Here is a 12,167-nt window from a genome sequence, read left to right on the forward strand (position 1 = left end):
CTGGTAGGGGTGCTAATGAGATTCAGAAAGGAGCCAGTTGCCATTACAGCTGACATTGAGCAAATGTTCCATTGTTTTATTGTACAAGAAGACCACCGGAATTACCTGAGGTTTCTGTGGCACAGAGACAGTGATACCAACAAGGAAATGATTGAATACCGCATGAGAGTGCACGTGTTCGGCAACAGTCCTTCACCTGCGGTTGCAACATATGGCCTACGAAGGACTGCTTCTGATGGTGAATCAGAATTTGGAAAGGATGCTCGTCACTTTGTTGAAAAAGACTTCTACGTGGACGACGCACTCAAGTCCTTGCCCACTGCTGAGGAAGCCATAGACTTGCTGAGAAGGACTCAAGGTATGCTGTCCAGAGCCTGTCTGAGGTTGCATAAAATAGCCTCCAACAGTATTGCTGTCATGAAAGCTTTCCAGCCCAGCGATCATGCCACAGAATTCAGAGACTTAAACCTAGGCATAGACGATCCTCCGGTGCAGAGAAGTCTGGGTTTGAGATGGGACTTGTTAAACGATTCTCTTGGCTTCCAGGTTAATTGTGCAGACAAGCCGTTCACTAAGTGTGGAGTTCTCTCAGTGGTGAATAGCCTGTATGATCCACTGGGATTTGTAGCACCATTGACTGTACAGGGCAAATTCCTACTTAGGCAGCTCTCAGAGACGATTGAGGACTGGGATGCTCCATTGCCACATGACAAGCAGCCAAAGTGGGAGTCCTGGAAAGAATCCCTACATGCCTTGGACAGAACTCACATACCACGTTGCTACACTCCAGCATCTCTCACCACAAGCCAGAGAAGGGAAGTCCACATATTCTCGGATGCATCGACTGAGGCTATCGCAGCTGTTGCCTACTTGAAGGTAATCGACAACCGCACTAAAGCTCATGTTGGATTTCTGTTTGGGAAAGCTAAACTAGCCCCTAAACCTGAACATACGATCCCGAGGCTTGAACTTTGTGGTGCTGTACTGGCTGTAGAGATCGCAGATTTTATACAGTATGAGCTGGACATTCATGTGGACAATGTTCAATTCTACGCAGACAGCAAGGTTGTCCTGGGTTACATAAATAACCAGACAAAACGCTTCTACGTCTATGTTAGTAACCGCGTTGAAAGGATTAGGAAATCCTCTAAACCTGAGCAGTGGCACTATGTTCCATCTCATCTCAACCCTGCAGATTGTGCCACCAGACCATCATCGGTCAGTGCCTTTGCTAAATCCTCTTGGTTAACAGGTCCAGAATTCTTGCTGAACGAAGGAAAAGAAACATCTGGTCAAGACGTCTTCAATCTTCAAGATCCTGACAATGATCCTGAGATCCGTCCTGAAGTGAGTACCCTCATCACCAGGTCTGTAAGGAGGTCCGGCCTTGACTGTCACCGCTTTGAACGCTTTTCTAGATGGCTGAAGCTTGTACGCACCATCGCAAGGTTAGTTCACATTGCACAGTGTTTTCACACCAAGAACGATAACTCTGAATGTCATGGTTGGCACATCTGTCACAAGCCCCTCTCTGCAGAAGATATTACACTAAGTGAGAAGTTAGTGATACGTAATGTACAGCAGAGGGCCTTTCACATGGAACTGAAATGTCTCCGTGACAAACTGGACATTCCTAAAAGCAGCCCTATTGTCAACTTGAAGCCAGTGATTGACGAACATGGTTTGCTAAGGGTAGGTGGTCGCCTGAACAAGGCCGAGTTAGAGACATTTGAAAAGAATCCTCTCATTATTCCTGCCCACCACCATGTTACTACATTGCTCATACGGCATTATCATGAGAAAGTCAAGCAAAGAACATTTCAAGTACATTGACTCAGTTGACTCGTCACTGCACTATCCCAGGAACAGTGATATACCGTGCATTTGACGCATTCAATATTTTCAACTGAGCCTCCTGACGAAGCCGAGTGCGGGCGAAACGCGCGTCAGGCGTTTCTTACAGTCCCACCGGCCTCAGACCGAGCTCCCCCTATTGCTACCTTCATTTGTTACTTTGGATCATAGGAAACATGTCGGTACCTACGGGTATGTATTAAGGGTGACCTTATTGGGGTACACTTTTTTACCTATTCACCACCTTCTATTTTTTGATTGTACTATATGGTTAGTGGACATGTGATATCTAGTCCTCTTACCTAGGTTTGGTGTGTAATATTAGGTATTTAGTCTATATTAGGGAATATATTCCCTTTTTGTGAATCTTGTGACTTTTTTCTTAGTATCCTTCTATTATCTTCTATAGTTGGGGGTATACTCTGTGTGATTGCCGGTGGGAGGGTTATGGTACTCCTCTGCGATTTAATGGGGAAATTTACCCTTTTTTCCCATGTGTCTCCCCTGTTTGTTTATGTATTGTATTGTCTTATGTGATATTTATTAATAAAATTATATATTTTTTATGTTTTGTGTCTCAAGTAGTTTGAATTATATTCAATATTTTCAACTGTTCCTGAATACATGTTCACAGTTATTGTTATTTTTCCTTGTTTTTGCATTTTGTCTTTCAGGGTTCCAGAATATACCAGATGGACATTTATGTTAAGTAGTGAAATCCAAGGATTTCAGACGGGGAGTATGCTGTTACAGCAGGGGTATTGCTGAAGTAATGATTCTTGTTCATATTGTATCATTCATTCTTGGTTGTTTGACTTTCATACAGTGTTTTTACATATATTGTGCAATGCTGGTGCATAGACATTGATATTGTGTGCAGGGCTCTTTAAGTAGTTTTCTCCCATAATTCTCTGTTTCTGTTACTCCTCCCTTCTTGTTGCATCTTCTTCCTGGATATGTGTTATTCAGTCTGTAACCACTGAGCAACCATCTTGTATAACTGAGAAAGGAATTGTGTTTTGACCGTATGGCATATCATCTCTCAAGGTAAAGACAAATAAACTACCTGAAGCAACTCCATTGCATCTCTCCACATGCAACCTGGGAACGCAGGGAATGAAATGTCAGCGCGTTCTGCTATCTGCCATTAGCTTACATACGGGAATTACAATCTCACATCTTCAGAGATTTCTCTAACATGCATCTGTGGCAGAATAGAAGGTGTGTCCAAACTTTTGGTCTGTACTGTATATACACATACAATATGTAGCACTATAGACAATAGCTCATATTTGAATGCAAATATTCAGGTCATTTTAGAAACATTCAGCATAATATACATTTATTAAGTGTTTAAAGTGCCAAGAATCATAGAGCAGCCAGCTAGTAAAGTGAAATAGTACATTAGATGAAGCACTTTATTATCCAAAATTGCTTTTGTTTGCAGTATATCATTATTTAAAAAAAGAATGTCCTCTGAAAAAAGACTATATTGTGCATTTAAGGCAAATTCTATTTTAAGGAGAATGCTAACAAAGCAAATGCTTCAGCAACTAACTCTTTAGTACATTATTATTTTTATGTTGAATGACACATTCTCCTACCTATGAATGCTTCCTTTCAGAGATTTTAGAGAGATAAATGAACATGTAGCAACAGCAAACAGGTTAAATTAAATGTATTATGTAATAATAAGGTATTGTACCTATGTTACACAGTTATGAAACACAGTTTTATTCCCTCTGTACTGGCTGGGCCAGGAATGGTAGAAATGAGACATACATGTTGGCTTGGTAATTCTGTGAATACTCCTGATTAGAGATGAGCGAGTAGTACTCGATCGAGTAGGTGTTCGATCGAATACTATGGTATTCGAAATACTCGTACTCGATCGAACACTACCAGCTGTTCGAAGTTTAGTGTTCGATGCAGAACCAGCATTGATTGGCAGAATGCTATACATTCTGTCAATCAACGCTGGTTCTTCTCTTACCTTTAGAAGTCTTCTCTGTTCAGCGTCCCCACGGCGTCTTCTGGCTGGAATTCACTCTGCTTAGGCATCAGGCCTAGGCAGAGCCGACTGCGCATGCGCGGGCATGCACGCGCATACACGTGCATGCGCAGTCGGCTCTGCTCAGGCATCGGGCCTGGGTAGAGCCGCACGCGCATGCGCAGTCAGCTCTGCCTAGGATGGAAGCCTGGGCAGAGTGAATTCCACCCGGAAGAGGACGCGGGGACCCTGCGCCAGGAGAAGACTTCAAGCAGAATCCAGCCCAACCGTCACTCGTGGACTTGGTAAGTATGATTTTATCGAATGTTGCCTACCCCTGAAACGAGCATTTCCCCCATAGACTATAATGGGGTTCGAAATCCGTTCGAACAGTCGAACAGTGTGCGGCTGTTCGAATCGGATTTCGAACCACGGACACTTTAGTTGGAGGCTGCTGAGAACAGCTGATCAGTGTGGGCACCAGGTTTTGAACCCTTTTGAATGGGTCGAGTTTAAGACTCAATGTCTCTGTCTTTCCCTTCTTCAATTGTTCCAACAGCAGCACTAGGGAATTGCACTAGTAATATCCTTACAGTGAAATTTCAAGGCAAAGAAAGCCATGACAATCTTAGGTTTTAATAATATCAAATTCTTCCTTCATTTGTGGCTTGGTTATGGGCTGTTGGAGGAATTTATACCCATGCTCTGAAGTACAAGTAAAGTAACAATACTTGAGATTAGGGTTTTATATTAAAGTACTAAAATGTTTAGAGGATAATTTGTGGATTAGTGTGATAGAGAGGAATGGGTGCTTAATGACAACGAATACGTTTACAGAGTGACTCCTGGGATGTGGCTAGTCTTCTTGTAGTTAGTACCCTAACACTCTACCAACTGGACCCTTACATCATTGGAGAAGATTGCTCTCAGCCCTTCAGATCCTTTATTTAATTTCAATCAAAACAAGTCCTCTTGAAAGAGACATTTCACTACTTTGTATTACAGAGTCAGCCAATCCTAATAAATAAACTGACCTAAGCTGGCATGTAGAAATAATATCTGAATAATGTATTCGAGCACATTTCTATCACTGTAGCATACCACAATATACATACTTATACCATGTAATCAGAACTGCAAATCTGTATGCGGTAAACATATACTTTCAACATGTACTGTATATACACATCTCAAACCAATTTTAAGATGCCAAAAAAGTCATTACTTATATAAATGCCTAGGCTTGGCTGCAGTGATAATGAACCATAATCAGAATCTTATTCAGTAATAATTGATTGAGGAAGAGGAAGTAGCGGAGCTAGGCAGCTGCAAGATAAAGGATGAGAAATTGCTCTCTTCATACAAGTTAAAAAGCCATCTTTCATCAGATTGCAGAGTATAGCTACAGACTTGTCAGGGCTGGGAGTGCAGAAATACTGCATTAGAGAAGTCCATCATGCAGGATTACACAGCATAACTTATAGATGCATAATACTGGCATAAAAGATGGCTTCATGTTTAATAGCCAGCAAGGACATTGATTGTCAGGTCTAGTTTCTCTCACCTCACAGTGCTAAATTGTATTACAGATACACAGACAACATGAAGACATGATCTGTAAGGCAAGGTTTATCAAAAGAAAATGGTAATGATATTGTTTTATTCTTATGAGCATGAGATTGCAGAGGCAGGTATTCTAAATTGATATTTTTGAGGTTCTGGGGTAGGTAGATAAGGTACATAAGGTTTGGTTTGTGGCATCAATGATAGATTATTAAGTGCTTTGTCATCTGTTAAAATGAAAAAGTCTTACAGTAATGGCTATGCTATATGATATCACTACCAATCAATAATCCTACAAAATACAGTATGCCTGACATGTAGGTTATCTTTCTATTACAGATGGTGTTTATAAATGGTTAAATATAGAAGGGATTTAAGGTATGCAATGGTACTATGACACTGGTACTCTGCACTTGTCAGCGCACTGCAATTCCCAGCAGACCTAACTGCCTAGGTAACTCAGTAAAAAGTACTCTTGTTTCTTTCAGGATTTGTGTGCTCACTTGCTAATCTTCCTCCTACCAATCCCTGTCTGCTCATGTATTTAAAAACCTGTAGCCACACCATGGCTTTACAATGTCTTGGTTAACTGTTCATGATCTGTTTGGATGTGCATGCTATCCCACTTTCTGTATATCTGAGTAGGGTGTCTGTCAGTTTCTGGTACTCATTGTGAATGTACCCAAAGTCTGTGAATTCCAGTTCTTCTGTCTGCCCCGTTTCAGCACTGGTCCTTCTATCTACCTTGTCTGAAATATGTTCTAACCTCTGCCAGCCTTTTTGGACTGTGGTTCTTCCATTCTATATAACTGGCCTTTGGGCTTCTGCTATGAATGTCTCTGCCACCTTGTGGACACTTTGTCCTTCCGATGTTTATTCCTGTGTGGACCTGTAGTCCTTGTGCCATGTTTTTATCTCTGCTACTTACACTCTTCAGATTTTTCTAATACATCTGAAACCTGTGGCATTCAGACTTCTGTTTTCTGTTTTTGACCAAGCTTATGTTATCTGTATATTCTGGCCTATTCCTGATTTAGCACCACTATTATCAGTCCTGGACAACTGTCTGTTTTCAGCCTCTGTACACTCGTATATTCTGTCTGTGCTGAATTTAGCCTGCATATGAACTGTTAATTTTGTCTAATTCTATGGTGTACCAAACTATAGTCCTGACCTGCCTTGTCAGCTGTTACCAAAGCAGGACCTTCTCAGGAGGTAACGACCTGACAGAGTCCCGCAGGTAATTTCGGATCCCTGTATTGGGGATAAAGGATAACAATTGAGAAGTCTACTTAGACAACGCTTTTACACGTGTCCCTAAGCCAAACCAGTTTGTAGAGGGTTGACAATCCTCTGCTCATTACAGGGGCTAACAAAGATCTGTGGACAGTTTTTGATCTGGGAAACACATACAGTCCTATGAAAAAGTTTGGGCACCCCTATTAATCTTAATCATTTTTAGTTCTAAATATTTTGGTATTTGCAACAGCCATTTCAGTTTGATATATCTAATAACTGATGGACACAGTAATATTTCAGGATTGAAATGAGGTTTATTGTACTAACAGAAAATGCGCAATATGCATTAAACCAAAATTTGACCGGTGCAAAAGTATGGGCACCTCAACAGAAAAGTGACATTAATATTTAGTACATCCTCCTTTTGCAAAGATAACAGCCTCTAGTCGCTTCCTGTAGCTTTTAATCAGTTCCTGGATCCTGGATAAAGGTATTTTGGACAAACAATTCAAGTTCAGTTAAGTTAGATGGTCGCCGAGCATGGACAGCCCGCTTCAAATCATCCCACAGATGTTCAATGATATTCAGGTCTGGGGACTGGGATGGCCATTCCAGAACATTGTAATTGTTCCTCTGCATGAATGCCTGAGGATTTGGAGCGGTGTTTTGGATCATTGTCTTGCTGAAATATCCATCCCCGGCGTAACTTCAACTTCGTCACTGATTCTTGAACATTATTCTCAAGAATCTGCTGATACTGAGTGGAATCCATGCGACCCTCAACTTTAACAAGATTCCCGATGCCGGCATTGGCCACACAGCCCCAAAGCATGATGGAACCTCCACCAAATTTTACAGTGCGTAGCATGTGTTTTTCTTGGAATGCTGTTTCTTTTTGGACGCCATGCATAACGCCTTTTTTTTTTTTATAACCAAACAACTCAATTTTTGTTTCCAAAATGAAGCTGCCTTGTCCAAATGTGCTTTTTCATACCTCAGGCAACTCTATTTGTGGCGTACGTGCAGAAACGGCTTCTTTCTCATCACTCTCCCATACAGCTTCTATTTGTGCAAAGTGCGCTGTATAGTTGACCGATGCACAGTGACACCATCTGCAGCAAGATGATGCTGCAGCTCTTTGGAGGTGGTCTGTGGATTGTCCTTGACTGTTCTCACCATTCTTCTTCTCTGCCTTTCTGATATTTTTCTTGGCCTGCCACTTCTGGGCTTAACAAGAACTGTCCCTGTGGTTTTCCATTTCCTTACTATGTTCCTCACAGTGGAAACTGACAGGTTAAATCTCTGAGACAACTTTTTGTATCCTTCCCCTGAACAACTATGTTGAACAATCTTTGTTTTCAGATCATTTGAGAGTTGTTTTGAGTAGCCCATGATGCCACTCTTCAGAGGAGATTCAAATAGGAGATCAACTTGCAATTGGCCACCTTAAATACCTTTTCTTATGATTGGATACATCTGGCTATGAAGTTCAAAGCTCACTGAGGTTACAAAACCAATTTTGTGCTTCAGTAAGTCAGTAAAAAGTAGTTAGGGGAATTCAAATCAATAAAATGATAAGGGTGCCCATACTTTTGCACCGGTCAAATTTTGGTTTAATGCATATTGCACATTTTCTGTTAGTACAATAAACCTCATTTCAATCCTGAAATATTACTGTGTCCATCAGTTATTAGACATATCAAACTGAAATGGCTGTTGCAAACACCAAAATATTTAGAACAAAAAATGATTAAGATTAATAGGGGTGCCCAAACTTTTTCATAGGACTGTATTAGCATACATACTGTACCTCCTAAATATCCCCCTCTGGATAATCAAGTCTTATTTTACATTTCAAGGTTTTGGGTTTTTTTTTTTTTTTTTTTTTACAAACATCTTGGCTTGGCATAAACATGTGACTTTTGAATGTGACTGCTGCATCCAGTTGATAGCTGTAATGGTGATGTGTTAATACCACAAGTGCACAACTGTGAGCTGTAGTTGCCTTCAGAAGTCACATTTCATGTTGACATGTCAATGCTGGAGCCAATGAACAAAGACTTGAGGGGGAACAGGGTAGCACTGACATGGTTGTGGTAGAAGATCAGTAAGGTAAGAATTTTTTCTTCTGATGTTATATACCCTTGTAAATTTTTTTGGAAAATGCTGTTAAGAGCACTATGCATATAACATAAATGTAGTCTAAAGTCGCCAATTTTATTCTCTACCTAACTCTCACCTGAAGATAAATTTCAGGAAAAAAGGGGATTTCCAGTAATAATATTTGTAGATTGGTAGGGGTCTGGCATCTGGGTTCCTGGCTGATCCACCGTTTGAAGAGGCTGCAGCATTCGGTTCAGCACTTCGGCCTCTTCACTACTTATCAAGTACAATGCTATACATTTGTATAATGGACCAGATTGAATGGAGAGATGACTGTGCATCTCCATAGTTCTCTCCATTGTACTCTGTCAAAGTCTTTGAAACAGTCAGCTAACATCTGAAGAGCTCACATCTGCGTCAGAGTCTCTGCTTGGAGACTCTGTAGTAGCATTCGTGGAAAATCAGAGGACAAAAAAGAGCTGCAAGTATGGCTTTTGATCTAATGATTACAGTTAAAAATAAGGGACACCAAACAGATCCCATTATTAAAGTCAGAGCGGGTTTTTGGGCTCCGTATATGTCTACTGTTTTATGCTGGGTTCACACCAGCGTTTGGGTCTCCGCTTTACCTGTCATGCCAAATATGGCCATGAGCGCCGGTGAGCGTTTTATGCTCTCCGCGGCAAAACTGTTTTTTTAAAACCGGACACAAAGTCCTGCATGTCCGACTCTGTGTGCAGTTAAAAAAAAAAAAAAAACGGTTTAGCCGCAGAGAGCATAAAACACTCACGGCCGGACACTTTTCAAACCCCATTCAAATGAATGGGTTTGAAAAATGCCTGCGGGTCTCCGTTTCCTGCCCAGTTTCGGGCAGGAAACTGAAACCGTAGAGCAGAGACCCAGGGCACAGATGTGAACGAGCTCTTAGCGGTCTGTCTGTTGTCCTGGTCCTTCAATGGACCACAACAATGTATTTCATGACATAGATGTTAACATAGCCTTAACAGTGTTGTATCCATTGAATATGCTATAAATGTATTTCATGGCAGGATAACAGCACATACATTTTATATTTTTTGAGTATGTGTAATATGTTGTATGGAGACAGGTTTCTTCAATGGAAATTGCACATTTTTGACTAAAAGAGTTATCTAGTTTCTGTTATTGAAGGAAGGCCTAGCTTTACATATGCAAGGGTCTCACACCCAGTTTTGGAGCTGCACTGTCTTGGTACACCTGATATGTGTGGGTCCAGTAGCCTCTCCTGAGTTTTTGATCTTTTTTTAGGTGGGTAATGACACTATACACATTTTCTTAGTTAAATATCTTTTAAGAAATAGATTCATTGGCAATATCTATGGGATACTGCACTAATATTCTATTCTAATATGTGTGTTTTCATTTTTTGTATGGCATCTAATAAACCATAAATTGCATCTAGTGAGTGTCACATAACTTCACTTTTTGAAAATATATCAAATCATATCATATGAAAGATCAAACTTGACACCATTATGATTCTGGATTTTTCCATTAACAGGGCGTAGTGTTGACCCTTAAGTGAATTCTCCACCCAATTACTGTGCATTTCCTCTATACAGTACAGGGGATTACTGCACATGTTCTTACCACCCAAAGTAAATGAAACCAACCAGAAAGCCTTTTAAGACAATCATTGGATCGGCTACATGGCATGCAGGTTTTAGGATATTAAAATTTATTTTTTTTTTTTAAACTTTTCATGAGTTTTTCTAATTCTTTATAAGGATTCTTCAATAGGATTATTGATATCATTTCAGAGTCCCTTAGGGGTCCCAATAAACCATGAAGCATTTGTGTTCACTGAAACTTGTGCAATTTTAATGATGGTATTAGTATAGGATGTGTGTCATTTAGCGATCTTCTTTTCCTAGAGTCAGTGGTAGGTGCACAATGATTTCTATACTAACACACATGCACACACACACACACACACGTACTATATACTGTATATTGTATGTTCTCAAGTAGACTGAATGGGATTTACTGTAGATCTACTGCATGCTAAAACAATTCACAAGCGGCCTAAAATACGTGTCCATTAGTTTCCTAATTGAATTACACTTCCTTTGGGTCCTGTATGTTTTCCTGGATGGCATTGTTAAGTTAATTCATGTAATGCATTGAGGTTGATGTGTTTACTGATGATAAACAGCATTTGGTTCCTATTAAATTCCCATCACATGGTTTTAATGCCTTTTCTTCCTTTTGTGGTAAGGTTGATTTAATAAGCCCCCTATTCTCTACACATTAGTAACCTCTGCACTGCCGAGGCCTTGTTAATGTCACTTCAGGTTTCTTCATTAAATGTAACGGGTCCCAATAAACTTTAGTAATATCAGAACATGAGCCTGATTTCGCCTGAGGCTAGTGTGTAAAGGACTTCCAAATTGTCCACCTCAAGGAAATAGACACTATGGGATGCTGCTACAATAACATGGAGCCAGCCATTGCTTTGGGTTGTTCTATCTACACTACATCACATGAATTTGGGCAACAGCTGAGGCACCATTTAGTAATGGAGCTGCAGTATCAATTTCACTGTAGCATATTCAGCATTTCGTCTAAAGTAGGTGATCTACTGAGTGTTTTCATCCAGTGACAGTAAACCAAATTCTTTAACAAGATGAAAAATTTAAACATGAAGCAAATTAAAGAATTGTTGAATTTTTCATACAGCACTGAACAAAGTTTTTAGCCATGGGTAGAAAAAATGTCACAAACTAAGGCTAAGAAAAAAACGCTGCATTTTTCCATTTTGTTTTTGATGCATTTTTCTCAGTTTTTCTTCCCTTATTACGCTGAGGCCTCCACCTCCACCTCCACCGACATTATTTGTTAAAAAGGACCTTTCACCACCTCCAACATTTCCACTCATTGTATCCTTTAATAAACTCTGTTCCACTGAGTCTGGACAGTTGGAATTTTTTCTCTAGCCCTAACTGTTTCTGAGCAATATTTTTTATTTTATGCTCTCTTATGTCAGGTGGGTGGTCCTCAGATGAAGCAGAAAGACAGGGAGAACCCAGCTGACAGCAGAGAGCATAATTGTGCTGAAACTATTAGCAACGATTGCTCAGGAATGGTGGGGGTTACAAATAAAAATCCAACTGCACCACAATTAGTGGAGAAGCTCCTATAGAGGGATGTTAAGAGTTGGAATTGGTGGAGATGATAAAATCTCCTCTGTAAACGTAATGTCTCTAATTTCCTGCTTCTGAGGAGTATGTTTGATGTTTGACAATAAAAAGATATAATAAAAGGCAGAAAAAATCCTGACTGCTAGATGACAATAAATGGTTACAATGCTTTCTCCATTGTTCTCCAAAATAGAATTATTCTGTGAATATGATAGAAACAGTATTTCAGGTATGAATTA

The 12,167-nt window shown here is 40.1% G+C and overlaps 1 protein-coding gene across 7 annotated transcripts in view; it reads right to left on the reverse strand.

Moving 5' to 3' along the window:
- Positions 1-12,167, reverse strand: part of DLGAP2 (DLG associated protein 2) — a 748,630-nt gene that overhangs the window by 180,019 nt on the left and 556,444 nt on the right. The gene's annotated exons all lie outside the window — the stretch shown is intronic.

This window comes from Leptodactylus fuscus, chromosome 3 (assembly GCF_031893055.1).
Source record: "Leptodactylus fuscus isolate aLepFus1 chromosome 3, aLepFus1.hap2, whole genome shotgun sequence".
NCBI lineage: Eukaryota > Metazoa > Chordata > Amphibia > Anura > Leptodactylidae > Leptodactylus > Leptodactylus fuscus.